General features: G+C 38.6%; 1 protein-coding gene across 3 annotated transcripts in view; it reads right to left on the reverse strand.

Annotated features, from left to right (window-relative positions):
* The window catches only part of TEC (tec protein tyrosine kinase), a 122,502-nt gene that overhangs the window by 88,174 nt on the left and 10,294 nt on the right, over positions 1–24,034 (reverse strand). The window lies entirely within an intron of this gene.

The following is a 24,034-nucleotide window of genomic DNA, read 5'->3' on the forward strand; positions in this document are numbered from 1 at the left end:
CAAACACACACATACACACATACATATACACACATATGTATATATGTGTTATATATAAATTATATATTATAATCACATAAAATAAATTTTATATAGTAAATTATAATAATATAATATTACACATTATATATAATTATATTATACAATATACTTATATCTTATAATATATGTAAGTAAAGTATATTATATATAAATTTTATATGTGTGTGTATATGTATATGTGTATGTATAAATGAATAAGCCTAGAGAGGGATGAATATGATTTTTCCATTCTAAGTTGCTTACCGCCCAGTTCATAAGAGGATTTTTTTTAAAAGGGAAGTTGGATAGTTCCACCACCACCACCCCTAACCAGGCTCTGTCCTCATCTGCCACTTTGGTTTTTGTGGGTCATGAAAACACAAAGAGGAGAAGTAGAAAGGAAAGAAATAGCAAGAGACAGCTCAAAGTACCTCCCTGCCTTAAGCCACTGCCACTGCTCCAAATCAGTCACCAACTTCATTTCATTCCATCCTGTAGATAATGACAATAATAATTCACATATATATAGCACTCTAAAATCTGCAAAATGTTTTCTTCACAACAATCAGGGGGTAAGTAGAACAACTATGATTATCGCCATTTTACAAATGAGGAAACTGACGCCCTGGAGAGGCTAAGTGATCTGTTCATGGTCACACAGCTAGTAAATGTCTGAGGTAGGGTTTGAACCTTGGTCTCCTGATCCACATCCAGCACTCTGTCTACTACATCATGTTACAAAATGTTCTATAACATCAGCACAGTTTTATGATAATGTAATACAATACTTCCGTCTATCCTCAAAGCAGGAATACTGTATGTGGTTTCTAGTGGCTAAAAAAAAATCCATGGCCTATTACAACATATGTACTTCTCTCATCTCCTTATTTCCACTCTGTCTCCCCAGGTTGAATTTCACATTGGTAGCTGCTTATGAAGTTCTCCCAACTCCTCTCTCTCTCTCTCTCTCTCTCTCTCTCTCTCTCTCGCCTAACATGGTGTCAAACTGGAACACACAGACAGGGCAGTGAAGTTTAAGAGTACAACTCAGGAACCTCAGAAAAAGATGACCAACAATCAATATCCAAACTAACACTTGAGGTCAGAGTCCAGGCAAAAGGAAGTTTAACTGAAGAAAGACTTTGTATCATTTCTGAAGTCTCTGTACAAAATAGCCTGAACTAAAAGATTTTCTATTATATGCCTTTTATGATACAGAAGATTGAGGATGGTCATCCGTGCCAGCCCCCTTACCTTGCCCATACACTTAACAATTCTCTGTAACAAAAGTTATATATTTCACAAATAACATGAACAAAAGTGGTTTTAAATGATGCATGGCTTTCAACCCAAATTTATCACAAAAATAGACTAAAGAGATAAGATGAAAAGAAGCATGAGATAGAAAGTTAGGAGAGGGAAGCTATAAAAGGCTTTGAATGTCAAAAATAATTTTACACTTGATTGTTAGGTGATAGTTTATTGAAGGGTAGGAGGAGGTTGACATGGTCAGACCTGAGCTCGATAGGATTAATTAATTAATTAATTAAGATTCATTTGACAGCTCATTGGAGGTTGGGCTGGAGTGGGAAAAGACTTGAGCAAGGAACCAATCAAAAGAATCATCAACACATTGATGGAATACTCTTGTGCTATAAGAAATGAGGAGCAGATGGACTTCATATTTACCTGGATAGGCTTATACGAACTGATGCTGAGTGAGAAGAGCAGAACCAGGAGAAATTTGTACACAATTACAGACACAACGTATGTGTTTTGACCAACTGGACTCTTCTCAGCAATGCAGGGTTATAAATCAACCCCAAAAAACTCATGATGGAGAGAGATGTCTACATTCAGAGAAAGAACAGAGTTTGAATCCAGATTGAAGCAAACTATCTGCTCTTTTTCTTTTTCTTGTTGGTTTTGTTTCCTCTTTCCCATTGTTCATTCCATCTGATACAATCCTTCTTTATAACCTGACTAATGTCTAATGTGAAAGTATTTGCAGATCCTATACTTGATTGTATGCCGTCATGGGGGGAGGAGGGGTGGTAAGGAGGGAAGGGGAGAAAATTTGAAACTCAAGGAATTGTGGAACTGAATCTTGTAAACTAAAAGTAAACAAACAAATTAATAAAGACAAAAAAAAATTTTTTTAAAGGCACCACAATGGTCCAGATGTAAGGTGACGAAAGCCTGCAACAGGATAATTAGCTTGTTTTGTCTGAGGAGAGAGGGGTACATGTATGAGGGATATTACAAAGGTAAAATAAACAGGATTTGGCAACAGATTACATATGGGGGGGTGGGAGAGAGTAGAGTCAAGGATGAGAGCCTGGTTGTCTAGGAAAATGGTGGTATTCTCACAGTAATAGGAAATTAAGGAAGAGGGAATGATTTGGTGGTGAAGACGATGAGTTCAGTTTTGGACACACTGAGTATTCTGGACTTCGGGTTTGAAATGTACAACAGGCATTTGGAGATGTAAATTTGAAGGTTAGTACTGGATAAACAAATCTGAGAATCATCAGCATAAAGATGAAAATTGAATCCATGGGAGCTGATGAGATGACTGAGTGAGATAAAATAGAGAGAGGAGAGAAGAGGGCCTGGCACAGAGCCCTGAGGGTCACCCACAGTTATCAAGGAGTGAACTGAAGAAAGATCAAGCAAATTAGACTGGAAAGGAACAGTCAGACAAGTAGAAAAAGAACCAGCACAGAGTAGGCTCGTGGAAACCTAGAGAGAAGAGATCAAGGAGGAGAGAGAGTGATCCATAGAGTCAAAGGCTGCAGAGAAGTAAAGAAGGAGGATTGAAAAAAAGGTCATGAGGTCTGGCAGTCAAGAGATTATTGGTCATTTCCAAAAGAGCAATTTCAGTTGAATGATGAGGTCAGAAAACAGATTGCATAGAGTTAAAAAGAGTAAGAGAAAAGGAATCAGATGTGTCCATTGCAGATGGCCTTTTCAAAGAGTTTAGTGACAGAAGGGAGATGAGATATGAGATAATTACTAGTGGGGATGTTTAGCTCAAACCAGGGTTTTTTGAGAATGGGGGAGACATGGGTATATTCGTAGGCAGCAGTAAAAGAGTTAGCAAACAGGAAAAGACTGATGATAAGTGAGAGAGTCTGGAATGAAAAAGGACCACTTATAAATGTTGAAGAGTCAGACCCTATCAAGGAGAAAGGCCACCTCTTTATGTGAGAGATGGGTAGAGGATGGCGATAGAAGGCACCTAGGTAATGAGGAATAAGAAAGAGAGGGGCTCCAGGCAAATGGGTCCTAATGTTTTCTTTTGAGTTATTAGGCAGTTCTCAACTAAGAGGGTGGAGAAAGAGAGAGACTTGAGAGACTTAAGGAGGCATGAAAAAGTATGGAAAAGCCATTATGTTGAGTGAAATTATAAGTTAGTTAGAGAAGTGTAAAAGGTTTGCCTTTCAGTAGTGAGCATCCAGTGGAGATGATGTAACATGAATCAGTAGTGGTCCCATCAGCACATTTAGTGATATTTTCCAATTTCAGCAATATATGAGTAGGGGTCGCAACATATGAGTAGGGGTTAAGGCAGCAGATGGGAGGAGTAATACAAGATTGAGGCTTGGCAAGGCAAGATTGGTGACAAAATAAGGGGGCAATGGGGTCAAAATAAGAGGACAGTATAGAAATGACTGTTTACCAAAGGTTCAAGATGGCAAAAGGTTGTTGCTACCACGGGATAATGAATGACCTAGTAAAGAAGAGGGGTTGAGTGATTGGAGGTCACATTGAGACGAAGAATAGGGTTTGGGATTTCAAGTTAGAGAGAAGAGGTGGAATGACAACAGACTATGATGAGATAAGGAAATTTCAGAATTCATAGTACATCTGGAGATGATGGCAAGATTAAAAGTATGATTATCTGTGAGTAGCTGAGGTGAGGTGGAGGAATAGGTCATTTGAAATGAGTAAGCCAAGAATTGGAAAGTTGGGATGTTTGAGGGAGTATCAGTATATATGTTGAAGTCTCCTAGTATAAGGCATAAGTTGGGGAGGAAAGACTGTGAATTGAGCACCTAACTCACTGAGGAAAAACAGCAGGTCAATAGACAACAGCTACCAGAATTTTGTTCAGGTTGCAGATATAGGTTGAGTGAAACCTCAATGGAGGATAAATTCCTGCATCACAGTGGTAGAGTGAAAGCCTAGAGTATGCCAAATTCCCCCTCCCCCCCAACCTTGACCAGTGAGTTGAAGTGATTTAGTGAGAAATTTCAACCAGTGACAAGCATGGCCAAGGGAGACTGAGTCATCAGGAGGGAGCAAGGTCTCAGTTACAGCCCAAAGACAGAAAGAAAAAGATTTAAGATGAAAGCTTATTACCTATAGAGCAGGCATTCCAAAAAGTACAATGAAGGCTAGGGTAGCCTTAGAATGGGAGTATTTTATAAAAAAACTACCCAAATCCCACATAACTACTCAAGCAAAAATCTAAATTCAAACCAGACCAAATAAAATCTAATGAAAAGCTACATTAAGTGATTTCTTCAAAAACAGAAGCCCAAAGCTGACCAGAGAAAGATCAGAAGCACATGCAGTCTGCAGGGGTCTTCATCTAGAGAGTCAGAATAGAGGGGTCGCATGGGAAAGCCTCTGCAACTCAGATTGGCCCTGAGATCCTTGGTACTCAGACTATGACAACAGACTATGAGATAAGGAAATTTCAGAATTCATAGTACATCTGGAGATGATGGCAAGATTAAAGGTATGATTATCTGTGAGTGGTTGAGGTGAGGTGGAGGAATAGGACATCTCTCATGATTTTATTTAACGTTTATTATAAATGATCAGAGGAAGGAGCACAATTTCCAAGTCTGCAGAGTATACTAATCTTTTTGTATAATGAAAGACCAAGCTAGGGGTAAACCACATTAAATCACTACATTCCCAGGGATCCCACTTTCATACAGCTCTAATTGTTAGGATGTTTTTCCTCCAAAATATAAAATGATTTTATTTCTTATCCCCACTGAAGCTCATCTGCCAATAGTTAGGCCTATTCACACAACCTTAGAAGACTCTTTTAAAGTTTACCCCTAGCTTGGTCTTTCATTATACAAAAAGATTAGTATCCTCTGCAGACTTGGAAATTGTGCTCCTTCCTCTGATCATTTATAATAAACATTATGTAAAATCATGAGAGATGTCCATTTAAACCTTCCCTATTTTCTGAATCTTAGCCAGCTCTTTAACCATTAAAAAAGGTGTTATTTCCCATCCAACAGTGATTCAATTTGGACGTTTGTCAAAGACATTTGAAAGTCACTGGTCCTCTTGTTCACATGTCTAACAAATTCTTGCTATTAAGAACTCTGATCAATATAATAACAAATCAAACTCTAAAAAAACTAATAATGAAACCTTCTCCCTGCCCATTGGAAGGGAGGTGACACTCTAGAGGGGCAGAATGAAACTGCCAAAGAGGGAATTTATTATTTTTTTTACTCCACTTGTTAAAAAGAAGTGCTTTAGGGGTGGCCAGGTAGCACAGCGAGTAAGAGCACCAGCTCCAGTGTTGAGAAGACCTGGGGATCGAATCCCGGGCTCAGACACTTGGCACCCACCCAGAAACACCTGGCTGTGTAACCTTGAGCAAGTTACTTAACCCCAATTGCTTAGGGGCGGCCGGGTGGCTCAGCGAGTAAGAGCACTGGCTCCAGTGTCGGGATGACCTGGATCGAATCCTGGCCTCCGACACTCAGCACCACACCCAGAAATCACTGGCTGTGTAACCTTGAGCAAATTACTTAACCCCAAGTGCTTTGAAAAAAAAAAAAAAGAAGTGCTTTAGAGAGGGAAAGAGGCATCTGGAGCTAGTAAAAGTTATGCAAAAAACCCAAACAAACGAAAGACTACATTGTCGATAAAGATCAGAAGGGGAAACAGATAAACAGAGTAGTGTTGGTGCTATAATGTTATATGTAATATATTTTTAAAAAAAAAAACCCAAACTGAATATAATTGCATTTGACAGTTTCATTTGCAATCCTTTTGTTTCTATTTTTATATGTAGAAATGTTCATCTTTATTGATGCTTGTCAAGTCCATAATAAAAAGGAAATTTTTTAAAAAATAAAAAGCTCTTGGGGTGGCTAGGTGGTACAGTGAATAGAGCACTGGCCCTGGAGTCAGGAGGATCTGAGTTCAAATCTGGCCTAAAACACAACACAAAAACTAGCTGCATGACCTTGGGCAAGTCACTTAACCCCAATTGTCCTCCCCCCCCCAAAAAAAAGAAACTACACAAACAAGTTTTCTTCTAAAATATTCTGTTTAAATAATGGATCTAATTCTAAAAGTTTCGAGGAACATCTTATAAACATTAAATCTGAATCTGCTTTCAGGCTCTCAGTAAGTAATTGTTTTCTATTAGTCTCACTTTTCTAACCTAGAAAATGTGTGACATACCTGTTCTACCTGAATCAAACAGATTCATTATTAGGGAATGCATGTAAAACACTAAGACAACAATCATGCAATGTACCATAGTTAAACAGAACCTTATTTTTAACTACTTCAAAGCACTTTATGACATTAAACCTTGAACCCTCCTGAAGCATAAGATTTATTTTGAATCTTTATTTTTTAAGTATCTTTACTGATGTTAGTATTGATTGAAAGGAGAGTGAGAAAGAGATCTCAGTGTTTCTGGTATTCTACTCATCAGAAAGGTCTAATTCAGCAGGTACCTAGAAGGACATTCTAAATGTCCTTCATTCCCAGCTCACCTCCTTTGTCTCAGTCCCTTATCTATAAAACGAGAGGGATTGAACTAGATGACTATATTCTTTTTGCTTCTAACATCTATGATCCAATGAAACTGCTATAGAAATATTAATACTGGAATTAATTTTTCCCTAGCTCTTTTGTGCCCTAGCACAAAGAAACTTGCAATACCCCCAACTATGTAGTGTTTAGCAAAGGAGCTAGTACACTTACACATTCATTTCAGAATTTTACTCTTTTATTATTGTCCAGCAGTGCTTTCTATACCTTATTTATTTATGAAGGTCAGAATAGAGGGGAAGGGGAATAGGTATTTATATAGCATCTACTATGCATCAGGTCAGAATGGGAAGTGAATAAACATTTTTATAAAACACATGCTATGTGCCTGTGGCATACTATGGCACTGTATTTTTTACAAATATTATTTCATTTGAGCTTCACATTAACCCTGCTATTATTCTTCTCATTTTACAGTTGAGGAAACTAAGGCAAACACTGGTTAAGTGACACTTCCAGCGTCACAGAGCTACTAAGTGTCTAAGGTAAAATTCAAACTGAGATCTTCCTGATCCCAGTTCCCATGCTCTCTCAACTGTTATCACCAACTGCTCTATGGCAGAATGGGGAAGTGGATATGAGGGCTGGATTTCCCTAAGAATTTGTAATGCCTTTTCAGTTATATGGAAGTCAGTTACCCCTAAATGTCAAGATCAAATGAAATTCAGTATCACTGCAATAACAAACTTCAGTTTCTGGTATCAGAATCTAAGAAATGTATTTCAGTTTAATTCAGTGCAATAAAAAGAAATTCAAACCAATAAATCCAATTCAACAAGTGTTTATTGAGCTCCTTCTATGTACACCAGGCACATAGGTCATAAGGGTGACACAAAGTTTGGATTAGACACTGTCCCTCTACCCGCGGCACTTTCTAGAGGGGTATAGTACATATACATAAATAACAATGCAAAATTACACATGATAATAATGAATTGGAGGGGGGAAGGTCATTATCAGCTTGAGAATCAGGTAAGTCTTCATGGAAGAAGAGGTGTTTAGAATAAAAAGAAGGGTTGGCATTCAATAAATGAAGCTGGAAAGAGGGAAGGCATAACACATACAGGAAACCATTTCATTAACAAAGGCATAGTAGTGTGAAGACTGGATAAGTACAGGAAACAAAGATGTCAGATTGTGGAAAGCTTCCAATTCCAAGCCAAAGGATTTGAATTTGACTCTGGAAGCAAGAGGTAGCCACTGGAAATTTTTAAAAGTGACTTGTGCATGAGAAATCTACTAGCAAGGTGAAGGATAGCATGTATGTAATTGTCCAGACAGGTGGTAACAACTGGAATTTACCATGAGGACAAAGCCTCTATAAATGGATAAAGTTTTATACATCACTCTGTCTCCTACTCAGATCCCCAACAACCCTGCTACTATTATTCCCATTTTCCAGTTGGGGAAACTGAGGCAAACAGCTTCTCACTAAACCTGCTGCCCCCAAGATGTAAAAAGACATTTTTAAAATAAACGTTTTTAAAAACTAAGGAAAAACACAAGAAGATGTTGGGGAAAACAGAGATCTAGCATAAAATTAGGCAGTTAGGTGGTATTATAGATAGATTACTGATAGAGTCAAGAAGACCTGAGTTTGAATCTTGCCTCAGATGCTAGCCATGAGTCCCTGGCCAAGTCACTTGAGCTGTGTCAGGCTCAATTTCCCCATTTATAAAATGGGGACAATAACAGCACCTATTTGGTTGTTATGATGATACAGTGAGCTAATATATGTAAAGCACTTTCCAAATCTTTAAGTGCTATTTAAAATGCTAGTTATTATTATGATAGGGCCAAGGCTATAGTGACATACTGTAGAATCATTGTGGTATGTTCCTGGTCATTATCAGTTACAACATGGACAAGAACAGCAGCCACTCAGGACTGTGACTCAAGAGCAAATGTATGTTGGGGCGGCTAGGAGGCACAGTGAGTAGAGCACCAGACCTGGAGTCAGGAGGACCTGGGTTCAGATCCAGCCTCAGACACTTAACACAAAAAATAGCCATGTGACCTTGGGCAAGTCACTTAACCCCAATTGCCTTCCAAAAAGTAAAAAAACAAAAATAAACAAGAGTAAATGTATGTGTAACTAGGAAATAAGACATACAGGACTAGGGCATAGAGATACACCGTGCCCTATTGGAAAGTCAGAGGGGGGATAGAGGAAGATATGGGAGAGAGCAGATTGGAGAAGGAAATATCCAGTGGGATCATTATTTTGGGGTGGCGGGTGGGGGAAAAATGGGGAGAAAAATCTTGTGGAAATGAATGATGTAAAGTAGAAGTGAATTAAGCATTTGGTTAAAAAAAAGGGGAAAAAGCAAATTATGAAAGAAAAAAAAGAGTAAATGTATGAGAATATAGTGCCCCTCTACATGTTTCTAAGTACACTGGGGAAGGAACTAAAGAATTAGGCAAATTCCTTAAAAAGTTTTTATGTCCAAACCTATGTACCCATTAGGAGATGATAAACATTTTCTTATGCCAGAATTAGTGGGTTCAAATAAAATGCATGCCCCTTGTATTGATGCTGCAATGACAAAATTTGGGGCTTACATCATAAAATGTTTTAAATTGCCTATCTAAAAAAAGTCACAGTATGAAAGTACTAACTTTTTTGCACTTAAAACCCACAGAAAAATAAACCTCGAAATCACTCGTGAATAAAAAACAGGCCACAGTTTTATTCTCTTGAGGTATCATGTAGAGATCCCACTAGCTGTGGTTGAAACATAATATTGGAGTAAATGAGGACACAGAATGCTGAAAATTCGTCATCTAATGAGAATATGCTCAATTCAAAAAATGTTCAATTGTCAAATTACATTCACCAAATAGATTATTTTGGTTGAAATTATACTTAATGAAATTGATACAAACAATTCTACCCACAATCAACTTAAATTCATGCCAATGGCCACCAGCCACAGGAAATCCCTGAAATCCTGCTGTCCCCTGGGTTTTCACTCCCTCCCTCTGCCAACTGCTTCTTGCCACCCCCTATCACCTTACCAAGTCACAGAATTTCAGTGAAGGATGAGACCTTAATATCACCTAATCCAACCCATACTCAAACAAGAATTTCCTCTAGCTAAAACATACCCAACAAGTGGTTATTCAGCCTAAATATCATAAGTTTGGGAGAACCCAAAACCTCCCTAAGGCAGCTTATTCCACTGTGGAATAAAGTCTAAATATGACCACACAACTTCCACCCATTACTCCTACTAAACCTCTCTTCCATTTGACAGTTCATCAAATACTTGTGTATAACTATCACATCTTCCCTTTTCCAAGCTAAATATTTTTGGTTTCTTCAACCTAACCTTCTATGGAATGAAATCAAGGTCTTCTACCATCCTGGCTATTTTCCTCCAGTACCACTGTCCAGAGCATTAATATCCTTCCTAAAATGTGGTACCCAGGATTGAGCACAATAATCCAGATGTGTACTGACTGGGGCAGAGTATAATGGTATCATCACTTTCCTAATTAGAGACACAAGTCCTTTCTTACAACAACCTAAGACTGTATTTGATTTACTGGTCATCATCATCATACACTATGGACTTCTTATATTAACCTTGTCATCTGTTTCAACCACCTGATCTTTTTCAACTAAATTGTTTTGCTATCAGTACATGTAAAAAAAAATTGTGAAACCAAAACTTTATATTTATCGAAATTTAATTTCACATTATTAGTCAGCCCAATGTTCTAAACCATAAAAATTCAACTCAATTCAGCATATATTTACTGAGCACCTACTATGTGCATCATGTTGTGCTAAGTATTGAAGATACAAAGACAAATTAAAATATTTCTAATTTTAAGGAACTGTCATCCTTCTCAAAGGAAACAGCATGCTTACAGGTAAGTAAATATACAATGTATGCAAAGTAAGTACAAAATAATTTGGGAAAGAGAACTAAAGTGGTAATATGTTTTGCATGATTGAACATGTATAGCTTATAATAAACTGCTTACTGTCTCAGGTAGGGGAGAGGTGAAGGAGGGAAAGAGAAAATTTAGAACTCAAAAAAAATTCTTAATGAATGTTAAAAATTGTCTTTATATGTAACTGGGGAAAAAATAAAATATCATTTTAAAAAAGAGAAAGAATTCTAATACTTAGAAGAGTCAGGAAACACTTGAGTTAGAAGGTAGAACTTGAGCAAAGTACTGAAGGGAGGTAGGGGGTTCTAGGAGCTAAAGATGAGAAAACAAAACATTCCAGGTATGGGATTCAGCCCGGTCAAAGTCTCACTGGCAGGAGATAAAAGAGCATGTACCAGCAGGAACAGCAAATAGAAAAGTCTAGCTAGAAGAAAGAGTAACTGAGGGGGTATAAGGTAAGAAGTCTAGAAAGACCGGTAGAAAAAAGATTGTGAAGGACTTTAAATGGCAAACAGCAGAGTTTATAAATTTTGTCCTGGACATATTAGGAAACTTCTAAAGGTTCTTGAGTATGATTGTGACCATGGTCAGATCTGTGCTTAAGGAATATCAGCTTGATAGTTGTAAGGAGGACCACATGAAGAAGCAAAGAAGATCAAACAGAAGAATGTTGTAATATTCCAGGTTAAAGGTAGTGAAGAATTAAAATGGGGTAGTTGTGGTGTGAATTAAGAAGGGAACAGATTCAAGAGACTGGGGAAGTACAACTGACAAAGGTTGACAAGTATGGGATATGGAAAGAGAAGAACTCAAGGACAACTTAAAGGGTTTTAACTTATATGATTAGAAAAAAGATGGCATCCTCAATAGAAATGGAGAAGTTAGAAAGGGGACTGAAGAAAAGGAAATGAATTCTGCTTTGGACATGATGTGTTTGAGACACCTACAGGATGTCCAATTTGAAAAGTCTAGTAAACAGTTGATAATTCAAGACAAGAGCTCAGCAGAGAATTAAGGGATAGATATGAAGAAGTGGGATCATCTGCATAGGGATATGGGAGCTTATGAGACCATCAAGAAAGAGACAATATAAAACAGAACCCTGGGGGAAAAAATCACTCACAGGGGATGGGTTATGGATAATGATTCGGGGAAGGAGAATGAGCAGGAATTTTCAGACTTGTAGGAGAACCAGACGAAAATAGTATCACAAAAACACAGAGTAGGGTTGAAAGAATGTTCAAGAGAAAGGGAGCATCAGAGTGGCTAGGTGGCACAGTGAATAGAGCACTGGCCCTGGAGTCAGGAGGACCTGAGTACAAATACGGCCTCAGACACTTAACACAGAACTAGCCCTGTGACCTTGGGGCAAGTCAGTTAACTCTAATTGACTTACCTTCCCCCCTCCAAAAAGCAAAAACAAACAAAAAAAAAAAAGAGAAAGAGAACATCAATCTTAGCTGCTTTAGAGAACTGAAGAAGGATGAGGACTAAAAAAATGTCACTGGATTTAGCAATGGATAAGTGGTCAAAGAGTGAGAACAATTCTCAAGAGAATTGTTAACAATTGACAACCATATGATAAAATGAAAGAAATAGAAATCAAAACATATCAAGTTTCACTCAACACCCAAGAAATTGGCAAAGGTTACATAAATGCAAATAGTCAATGTTGGAAGGGTTGTGCAAAGATTGTAGAAAGAATAATAATATATACTTAGTGGAGTTCAATCTGGAAGGTATTTTGGAATTATGCTAAGAAAATAGCCAAATGTTCAAACCCGTTCATCCAGAAAATCCACTTCTAAACAAATACCTTAAAGGAAATCAAAGACAGAATGAAAACTCTCATGTACACAAAAATATTCATAGCAACATTTTTTGTGGGAGCAAAGAACTGGAAACAAGTAGATGCCCCCTGAATGGAAAACAACTAAGCAAACTGTGGTACATGAATGTAATGGATTGTCCTGCAAAGAATGACTATGAAGTTTAAGTTTCAGAGAAGCAAGGGAAGACTGATGTGAACTGATGCAAAGTCAATTTAGAATGATCATGAATACAATATAAGAAATGATTACAACAATGTTAATAAAAATAACGTAAAAGTAAAATTGTACAGTGTATAAGAAAAATGACCAAGCTTAGCTCCAGAGAAGAAATGAAAAATTGCAACTCTCTCCCTTCTTTATAGAGGCGGGCACCTATAGATGTGGACTGCTCTAGATACTGTCCAACTCAGTTGACATGGAAGTCTTGCTGAAATTTTTCCCCCTAATTCTTTTTACAAGGGAAGGCTATTTTCAGAAATAATGTTGATATAAAATCAAAAGAGATCAATAAGGCATTTTTTAAGTTTACATCATTCATTTCGACAAGATTTTGAGTTACAAATTTTCTACCCATTTTTCCCCTACACACAACACCCCAAAACACTGATCCCACTGAATATATACTCCCCCAATATGCTCTCTCCCATACCTTCTCCCATCCCCCCTCTGACTTTCCAGTAGGGCATGGTGGATCTCTATGCCCCAGTGCCTGTATATCTTATTTCCCAGTTGCATGTAAAATAATAATAATAATATATTTTAAACATTTGATTTTAAACCTTTGAATTCCAGATTCTTTCCCTACCACCCTCATCACCCACCCTTACTGGGAAGATAAGCAATTCAATATAGGTTGTACATGTACATCTATGTAAAACATTTCCATAGTGGATATATTATGAAAAAGTGACTATATTTCCCTCCATTCTATCCCATCCCCCACTAGTTCTATTCTCTACTTTGACTCTGTCCCTTTTCAAAAGTGTGTGCTTTCAACTACCCTCCCCCCCAACCTGCCTTCCCTTCCATCATCCCCTCTCTTCTCCCCTTCCCCCTACTCTCTTGTAGGAGGAGATACCCTATTTAGTGTGTATGTCATTCCCTCCCTAAACTCAATTCAATGAGAATAAGGTTGACTCATTCCCTTTTACCTTCCTGTTCTTCTCCTCCATTGAAAGTTTTCCCTTGCCTCTTCTATATGAGATAATTTACCCCCATTCTATCTCTCCCCATCTCCTCTCATTATATTCCGCTCTCATCTCTTAATTTCACCTTTTAAGTATCACCCCTTCCTCTTCAATTGGTCCTGTGCCCTCTGTCTGTGTATACCTGTACACATATATACACACACTCATGTATGTATTCATATGCCCAAATACCCTCCTATGTAGACATATATATGTATGCATACATATATATAAATATGTATATATATATATATATACATTTCCATTCCTTTCAACTATTCTCATACTGAGAAAAGTTTCATAAGTTACAATTATCATTTTTCCATGTAGGAATGCAAGTAGTTAACTTTGATAAGTTCTTTATGATTTCTTTTCCCTGTTTACCTTCTCATGCTTCTCTTGCTTCTTGTATCTGAATGTCAAATTTTCTATTCAACTCTGTTTTTTTCAGCAAGAATGCTTGAAAGTCCTCTATTCCACTGAATGACCATATTTTCCCCTGAAACATGATACTCAGTTTTGCTGGGTAGGTGATTCTTGGTTTTAATCCCAGCTCCTTTGACATCCAGAATATCATATTCTAAGCCCTTCAATCCCTCAGTGTAGAAGCTGCCAGATCCTGTGTTATCCTGATTGTGTTTCCACAATATTCAAATTGTTTCTTCCTGGTTGCTTATAATATTTTCTCCTTGATCTGGGAATTTTGAAACCTGGCTATAATATTCCTAGTTTTCTTTTTGAGATCTTTTTCAGGAAGTGATCAGTGGATTCTTTCAACCTCTATTTTGCCCTCTGGTTCTAAAACATCAAGGTAATTTTCCTTGAGAATTTCTTGAAGGATGATTTCTAGGTTCTTTTTTTGATCATGGCTTTCAGGTAGTCCAATAATTTTTTAAACTATCTCTCCTGGATCTATTTTCCAGGTCAGTGGTTTTCCCAATGAGATATTTCACATTGCCTTCTATTTTTTCATTTGTTTGGATCTGTTTAATAGTATCATGATTTCTCATAAAGCATGAGCTTACATTTGCTCTAATCTAAGGAATAATTCTCTTCAGTGATCTTTTGAGATTCTTTTTCCATCTGGCAAATTTGGCTTTTAAAGGCATTTTTCTCCTCATTGGCTTTTTGAGCCTCCTTTGCCATTTGTGTTAGTCTATTTTTTAAGGTGTTATTTTCTTCAGTCAGGTTGTTGACTCTCATTTCATAATTTTCTTGCATCATTCTCATTTTTCTTCCCAATTTTTCCTCCACTACTCTTATTTGGTTTTCCAAATCCTTCTTAAGCTCCTCTATGGCCTGTAAGCAGCCTATTCTTTTGATGGAAGCTTTTGGTGCAGGAGTTCTGACTTCACTGTCTTCCTCCTGTTCCATGCCCTGATCCTTTTTGTCCCCAAAAAAGAAATCCAAAGTCGGACTGCTATGCTTGCCTTGCTTCCTTTGCTTGCTCATGTTGCCACTCAATTATTTTACTTTTGAGGTTTTTGCCACAGTAGGACTCTGCTACCAGAGGGGAGAGCTTTATCCCAAATTTCTGGGGTTTTCTCATCTGCTGGAGCTATTAGTTGGGTGCCCTCTCTGAAGCCTCCACACACTCTGGCACACTGGTCACACACCCCAGGATCTCCACCCCAGACAGAGATCCAGATCCAAGCAGGTTAAAACAAGAGCGATTACCCTTCAGATCAGTTGCTTGGTCCCCCTACAATCTGCAGGCCCAGAGCTCTGAAGCAGCCATGTGGCAGTGGCTGGACAGCCACCACACCTCAGCCATTTCTCCCTCCAGGGGGCAAAGGCCAGACTGTACTTCCGTACTCCCAGGTCCCAAAGTCCACACTGCACTGACCTGTCACTTTGTCCTTAGCATCTATGGGTTGATAATTCTGGAAACCACCAAAGCTGCTGATGATCTGAAGTCCCTCCAAGTGGTGGCTGGTTGTGGCTGAAACTAAAACTTCAGGCTCACAGGTGGAGCTAGGCTTGGCTCCCAGAGTGCTATGCTGGCTCCTTCTTGACGGCCTGCTGGACTGTCTTCAGAGGGAGATTAGCTTCTCTGTGTCATTTTGTAGGTTCTGTAGGTCCAAAGTTTGTTTAGAGTCATTTTTTTCATGAATTGGAGGAGGTAGGAGTGGGAGCCCCGAGGAAGTCCTGTTTCTATTCCACCATCTTGACTCCGGCCCCAGTAAGGCATTTTAAATGAAAAAAAAAAGTTAAGAAACCATTGGTAAATTTGGAAAGAGTAGGTTCAGTCCATGGACTAATGGCAGAAGCTGCAGTGCTAGGGGTAGAAGAGTGAAAAAATTAGAAAGTGGAGGTAATGACAGAAGTCAGCTTTAGGAGAAGTTTGACAGTGAAAGGAGATAGAAAAGAAGGGAGGAGATAGAGGATAATAGTTTTAAAAAGTCAGCTAGGTCAAGAGAAAGTTTTTAAAGAATGGGAAGGATCTGGGTAAGTTTATAGGCAGCAAGGAAAACACCAGTGGATAAAAAGAAAATGAAGGTAGGGGAAGAAAAAAATGAAAAGATAGGGGAGTGATGGCAAAGATAATCAAAGGGTCAAGTTTTTGAAGAGACACTTTGGGAATTACAACACTGACAGTTACTCTAAGGTAGTGAGGACCGAGTTGAAATTAGATATCAAATATGTGTTGATCCCATTGGCATAGTCATGTGACTTCCCTCCAGCAGCATTCAGCTGCATTGGAAAAGCAGCAGAGAAGGCAGAGAGAAGAGATAACCCAGAGTTGGAGCTTTGGGAAAGATGAGGGGTAACAGAATGAGGGGGCAAGGTAGTCAAGGGTAGGGAAAAATGTAAAGTTGAACTGGTTACATGATTTAGCATTGACGATCATCACCTGAGTGACCTTAGGCAAGTCAATTATTCACCCTGGATCACAGTTTCCTCATCTGGAGAATAAAGAAATTGGATTTGATGGCCCCTGAGGAGCACTCCAGTTTTAGATCTATGATCCTATAAAGCCTCAATTATGAAGAGAAGAAAGCTAGGCCAGAGCAGGAGAGATGTTCCCTGTACATAGTATGCACTTAATAAATGCTTGTTTGATTGTATTATGTTGGACTGGGAAAGAAAGATCTGTTTTGTTTTGTTTTTAAATTCTGAATGTAGTGAATATCAACAGATATGAACATTTCCATTTATAAAGAACAGATGGATACAAAATGATAAATCTCTATTATATATAGATGAAACTTTTTAAAAGTATACATTAAATTTAACAAGGCACAACCAAGATCACCCTACTTGTTCAGGACCCCTTCTAAACTACCTTTTTGCTTTCTTTTGTATATTTTTAAAATGTTTTGTGATGCTTTTTCATATTTTTTCATTTGGGGGGGGCTGTTCCTCTATTAGTAGACTCCCACTCTTTCTCAATCCCCTTCCTCCCCCCCACTGAAAAACATAAGTGCCCTCCATTGTAACAAATAAATACAGTCAACCAGTCAACAGAGCCAAATGAACAGACTGGTCATGTCTGAAAATGTATATTTCATTCCACAATTTTGGTCCATCACCCCACTGCCAAGAGATGGGAAGCACTCTCCATCATAAATCCATACAGTCTTGATTGGTTATTGAACATTGATGAAGGTCATAGTTATTAAGTCTTTCACAGCTGGCTTTCTTTACAATGTTACAGTCACTATATAGGAGGTAGCTAGATGGCTCAGAAGAGCCTGGAGTATGGGCCTGGAGTCAGGAAGACCTGAGTTCAAGTCTGGCCCCAGAAACCCACCAGCTGTCTGGCCACACACAAGCTACCCATTCCTGTTTGCCTCAGCTTCCTCATCTGCAAAATAGAAGGAAATGGCAAAGCATACCTGTATCCAACAAGATCTTTTGGTATCTTGACTCTTATCCAGTGTGCTAGTTGTCCCTCTCATCTTTCTGTCATCAGTAAACCTGATAAATGTATGTACATTCTATGCCTTTATCCAAGCCATCGATAAAAATGTTCAGTAGCACAAAGCCAAGCTTAGAGTTCTTGGGTAATCTGCTTGTCCCTTCTTTCCAAGCCCATCTTGCTAACTCTAGTCTAATCATTCAGCTGGATTCAAATTCACCTAACCTTACCATTGTCTAGCCCTCATCTCTCCACATTTCCCACAAAAATACTTTTAGAGACTGTCAAATGCTTTGCTAAAGTCAAGCATTTTTCCTTATTTAGCAGCTCAGCAAACCTATCAAAAAAGGAAGTCTTTTTTGATGAAAAGAACTCTTTCATCACGTGGTCTTGATGAAATCATGCTGGCTTTCTCTGATCACCACTTCCTTTTGTTCACTAACCATTCCTTTAATAAGATGTTCTACAGGTCTGCCAACCTCACTGACTTGTAGCTTGCAGACTCCATTCTCCACCCTGTTTAAAAAAAACCAGGGCATTTCTGGCTTTGACCCAAAGCCACTGAGTACATCTGGGAGGGGGAATTCAGGAGGGAAGCCCAGAGAAAAAGATTGTAAACTCCTTGGGGCTAACCTTCCCTTTATACTCCCATACTCCTATGAAGGCAAAGCTGCTGATTTTCACATCCTCAGCCAAAGTACATTCTTCTTCAGTTCTGATAAAGAAATTCTCAAGATACAATCAGTCTTATGGCCATCATCTAATGCAAAAGCCCCTCGTTTTATTTTTAAGTTTCCTTATTGCTTTTCATTTTTACATCAGTCATTTCCTCTTAACCTTCTCCCCCGCTTCCTTGTAACCAAAAACCTCAAAGCACAGAACCATAACCAATTGACACAGCAACCATACCTTACCATGTAAAGAGTAGATTTGCATTGTAGGTGCATTTAATTTTACACAATAACTGGACTTGAACATGCATGCAAAGTACCAAGAGAGACCAGCCAGCTGCCCTAGGGCCACATTTCGGGTGCTGCAGACCTGCTTTAAGGATATGCATGAAAAGCATCTGCTTACCGTGTTTCCCCGATAATAAGACACTGTCTTATTATTTTTTTGGACAGAAAAACACCAGAGGGCTTATTTTCAGGGGAGGGCTTATTTTAATGAACATTGACACCAATTTTAATAAACAGGTGAATGTGAACAAAAAAATGTACCTTTATTCAATAAGCAAATCACTGGGGAAGAACAGGATGACGCGCTCACTGCGGCAGCTCTGATTGGATGCAGCTCGGACCAAGCGCGGCGTGCGTTTCACAGGTGGGGGGACGGTGCATACAGAGGGTATCGTAATGTAGCGTATAGCGCAGGGGATCACCTTCACTACAGTAGCAATCTCAATAGGGCTTATTTTCGGGATAGGTCTTATTATCGGGGAAACACGGGTATGCATAGTCTTTCCCCTTCCTACCCATGCCTCAAACAAATCCTGCAGCTTCTGGCATGGTGGAACCATGTAGGTAAAGGAAAGAAGGCTACTTTTTAAAGGATCAATATTGACTCTAAGACAGGAGCTTTTGACAATGGATCCATAAACTTGGTTTTTAACTCCATTTCAATATAATTGGTTTCTTTTGTAATCCTATGTATTTTTATTTCATGCACCTAAAAACATCCTGTGGAATCTGTGGGCTTCACCAGATTGCCAAAGAGGTCCACGACATAAAAAAAGTATCCTGCTCTAATAACTGGATCAGTAGGGCTTGGGTCCCCTACTTGGTACCCTGGATTGCCTTTCTCCAATTCTTCCCCCATCCCATTTCTGATCTCCTTTCTCTCTACCCATGAAGAGGATTAAACAAAGAGAATGACTATACCTGAATTTCAAGGATAATCAAAATTAACTATTGGTCAATCTGACTATAGTCAAAATTGATTCAGTGTTACAAACTGACATTAAAAACTAACTCCCTATATGATGTGCCTCCACTGTACTGCATTCCATATAGGCAGTCCCAACCCTCCTTACTAAGAGGAGGAAAGCAATTTCTTTATCAGTTCTCTATGAACAAGATCATTTGTCATAGTCCAACTGTTTTTTGGTGTTGTTATTTACATTTTTATAATCAATTGTGGAGAAACTCTGTATGGATTCTGCTTTTTTCATTCTTCATCATTTCATATATGTTCTCCCAGGTTTTTCTGAAATCCTCAAATTCATCATTTCCTCCTGCACAATAATATTCCATTACATTTATATACCACAATTTGTTCAAGCATTCACCAATTAATGGACATCCATTTGTTCCCAATTTTTTTTTTATCTTTGTTACTGACATTCTTGGGATATATGCCTTATAGTGGAGTAGTTTAGTGACTTTGCTTGTATAATTCTAAATTTTCAGAATGGCTACACCAATTCACAACTATACCAACAATATATTGGTATGCCTGTCTTCCCCTAGGTCCTCCTGTTTCCATTTGATCATTTTTTGGACAATTTGATGAAATTCCCACATTTTGCAGATAAAAGAAAAATTAAGAAAAGACAAAATAATTTGGCCAAGAAAACAAAGCAATTAGTGAGAATCAGAACTTGAACTCAGATCCCCTGACTCGAGTCTCCTACTTCTGCACAAAAAAAAATGGAGGTGAATTTTTTTCAACTTTTCTCTGGGGCAAAGCTTATAGATCTTACTTTTTAAAAGGTCTTACATGGCTAACTCTGTACTCCATATAGTCTATTTGTTTTTTTTCCAATATTCCTGAAAGCCAGATCTTGGTTTTCCTCTGAAATGTAGTCAAATTTTATTTATTTGCCCACCTCCCTCCCACCTCCAATAGAAACAACCAACAGTAGCACCTAAGTGTGACTTTGTCTTTTTCCTAGGAAGAATAAAGTGAAATACACCTGACATAGCACATCTCCATAGCATTTATCCCTTACAGGTCCATCCAGGCCACTGTAGTAAAAACAGATAATTCAGGCTTCCTTACTTGCACCATGTTGGTGGTGATCTTGCAGCAGACTGTTGTGACCTCTGTTCCTCATCTTTCATCTTTACAAATAAAATCATTTTATCCATTGTCACACCTTCACACAAATTCTTTGTAAACTTTTGTCTTCAAATCCTACATCCTCAGGACTCTCTGACTGTGCCTCTTTACAAGAGGATGTTCTAGAGCAAAGGGTCCCAAACTTGTTGCGTGTGGTAGATCCCTTTAGTGGTAGATCCCACAGTCTGGCAGAGCCTGTGAAGTCCTTCTCAGAATCGTATTTTTTTTTTTGGAGGGGTTAGTTTTTGTGTGTGTGTTAAGTGTCTGAGGCTGTATTTGAACTCAGGTCCTCCTGACTCCAGGGCCGGTGCTCTATTCACTGTGCCACCTAGCCACCCTCAGAATTGTATTTCTAAATGAATAAAATTAAATACATAGGATTACAAAGAAAACCAAAGGTTAGTGAAAATGAAGACAAGTTTTTGGAAACCCTGAAATCTACAGTAGACCCCGGTTTAAGAATTCCTGCTTAGCTTTTTGTGGTGGCAAAGAATTGGAAACTGAGGGGATGCCCATCATTTGGGGAATGGCTGAACAAGTTGTGGTATATAAATGTAATGGAATACTATTGTTCCATAAGAAACAATGAACAGGCAGATTTCAGAAAAACCTGGAAAGACCTGCATGAACTGATGCTGAGTGAAGTTAGCAGAACCAGGAGAACATTGTACATAGTAACAGCAACATTGTGTGATGACTGACTTGATAGACTTAGCTCTTCTCAGCAATGCAATGATCTAAGACAATTCCAAAAGACTCATGATGGAAAATGCTATCCACATCCAGAGAAAGAACTACAGAGTCTGAATGCAGATCAAGGCATACTATTTTCTTTTTTTGTTGGTTTTTTTTGTTCATTCTTTCTTGTGGTTTTTTTTCCTGTTGTTCTGATTCTTCTTTCACAACATGACTAATGTTTAAGATGATTATACATGTATAGCCTACATCAAACTGCATGACATCTTGGGAAAGAGGAGGCAAAAATTTAGAACTCAAAATCTCACAAGAGTGAATGTTGAAAACTAAAAATAAATAAATAAAATTTAAAAAATAATTATTCCTGCCCTATAGTTAATTTGGATTGGGTCTCCTGCCTGAAGTCCTTTTTCATGTGGCTGTCCTATCAGTAGCTCCAACTCAACAGGATCCAAACTGAATTCATCTTTTCCCTTCAACAAATCCTACCCCTTCCCCCTAGTTTTTCTAGTTCTGTTAAAAGCACCACCAAAAATCTCTTCATGACCCAACCTCTCTCCTTAACCTCTTCCAATTTCTGAGTCTTATCAATTCTATGACAATATCTCTAGGGTCTGTCACCTTTCCACTCCCATTGCAACTACCCTAGGTTGTATAGTCATTATCTCTTGCTAGAACTATTGTAACCATCTCTGAAACTGATCTTCCTGACGTATCTCTTATCTATCTTCTCTTCAATCAATCTATCCTACATACCACTGCCTAATTAATTTTCCTAAAGCATCACTTCAAGGACCTAAACTTTCCACTAAAAGAAATTATAGTGTTTCCCCATGCTCCAGAAAATCAAGCTTAAATTTGGGATCCTGGCAGCTAGGTGGCATAGTGTACACTAAGCCTGGAATCAAGAAGACCAGAGTTCAAATCCAGCCTCAGATACTTTCTAGCTGTGTGACCCTGGGCAAGTCATTTAATTGCTGTCTGCCTCAGTTTCCTCAAGTGTAAAATGGGGATAATAATAGCACTTATCTCCCAGGGTTGTCATGAGGATCAAATGAGATTATGTTTGTAAAGTCCTTAGTACAGTAGCAAGAGCTACTTGTAGTATAGACACTATATAAACATTAGCTATTATTATTGTTGTTGTTATTATTGTTATTGATATTATTATGATTCAAGGCTTTCCATGATATGAATCCAACCTATCTTGCCAGAGTTCTCTCATACTAATCTTTTTCCGTACTCCCTTTGCCAACCAAATTTCTCTTGTCTATCGTGGTACCTCTGCTCCCATACCATCCTTCATCTACAATGACTGAAGCCCCTTCCTTCAAAGTTCAAATCCACTCTTCCATGAAACCTAACCAAATGATCCAGGTGCTTAATGCTCTCTCCCTACTCAACATTCTCGTGTTACTTTGCCTGAACCTTTCTTCTTCACTTATGTAGTCATAAATGACTATGATATGAGGGAAAGTATAACATCTCTGTCCCCCAAAACCTCCATTAGATCGTATTTTATTTGAGTAATAAGGTCTTTACTGAGGAGGTTTAAGGTTAGGGGTGCTAAGACTCCAAAATACCAACATGCCAGGTCCTGCCAAATGAATTCGACTCAAATTTTCTCTCAGCCAAAGAAAAGCCAAGTTTATTAAAAGTTCGTCATAATGGGTAGACTCTTAAGGAGCCTCGGTACCTGTGACGCTTGTATTGTTTACAAGAGACCCCCAAATACCAACACTCCAGGTCCTGCCAAATGAATTCGACTCAAGTTTTCTCTCAGCCAAAGAAAACCAAATTTATTAAAAGTTCGCCATAATGGGTAGACTCTTAAGGAACCTCAGTATCTGTGACATTGCGGTATTGGACAAGCGGGCCAGAATCATCTGACACAGAGTGAGTCTGCTCTAGAAAATTCTCCAGCTTCCTTTTTCTCATGGAAGCAAGATGGGATCTTATATATAGAAAGGTTGTGGGAGGAATCTAGGGGTAGTCTAGAAGAGGAGTTTGGGGAGGGTCTTCAGGAGGAGTCAAATGAGGTCAGACTCCAGTAATGAGAGATTAAGGGTGGGAAGTAGCTGGAGACTACAAAGAGGTGACAGACAATGGAGGGCTAGGCTATTCAAAGGGTAACAAGATTTGGGTATAGATATTTTGGAGGATCAAGGGTGGGGATAGCTGGACAATTGGAGGGCTAGGCTAATAGCAGAGATTTGGGTGGAGTTATAATGAAAGGCTTATAGCCTTAGGCAAATGCCTAAGGGAAGATCCAGTCAGAGTTCCAGGGGATTCCCAGAGCCTGTACTTTACCATTTAGATTATCCTTGTCACCTAATCGAGAATCCAAAAGTAGTAGACATTTCACAAATGTTTGTTGAATCCAAATGCTGGTAGAAAAGGAAGGAGGTAAATCCTTGGGCTCAAAAAGAAAAGAAAGTAAATACGAAAGGAGAGAGAGAAGACAGAGAGGAAAAGCACTTCTTGGCTATCTGGAGTTTTTATTAGAGGCTACCCCTCCTCTCCACCCACCCCCTACCTCCACTAAGGCTTCTTAGCCTGACTCTCTGGAAAACTCATATCCTTGACTTTTACCACCTTCCATAGGTACCTATTCCTGCTCCTTGGCTTCTCAAATTGGGCCATAC

The sequence above is a fragment of the Petaurus breviceps genome, unplaced genomic scaffold, assembly GCF_028583685.1.
Source record: "Petaurus breviceps papuanus isolate PSGF00001 unplaced genomic scaffold, PetGlider_PUasm1.0 76, whole genome shotgun sequence".
In the NCBI taxonomy this organism is placed as follows: Eukaryota; Metazoa; Chordata; class Mammalia; order Diprotodontia; family Petauridae; genus Petaurus; species Petaurus breviceps.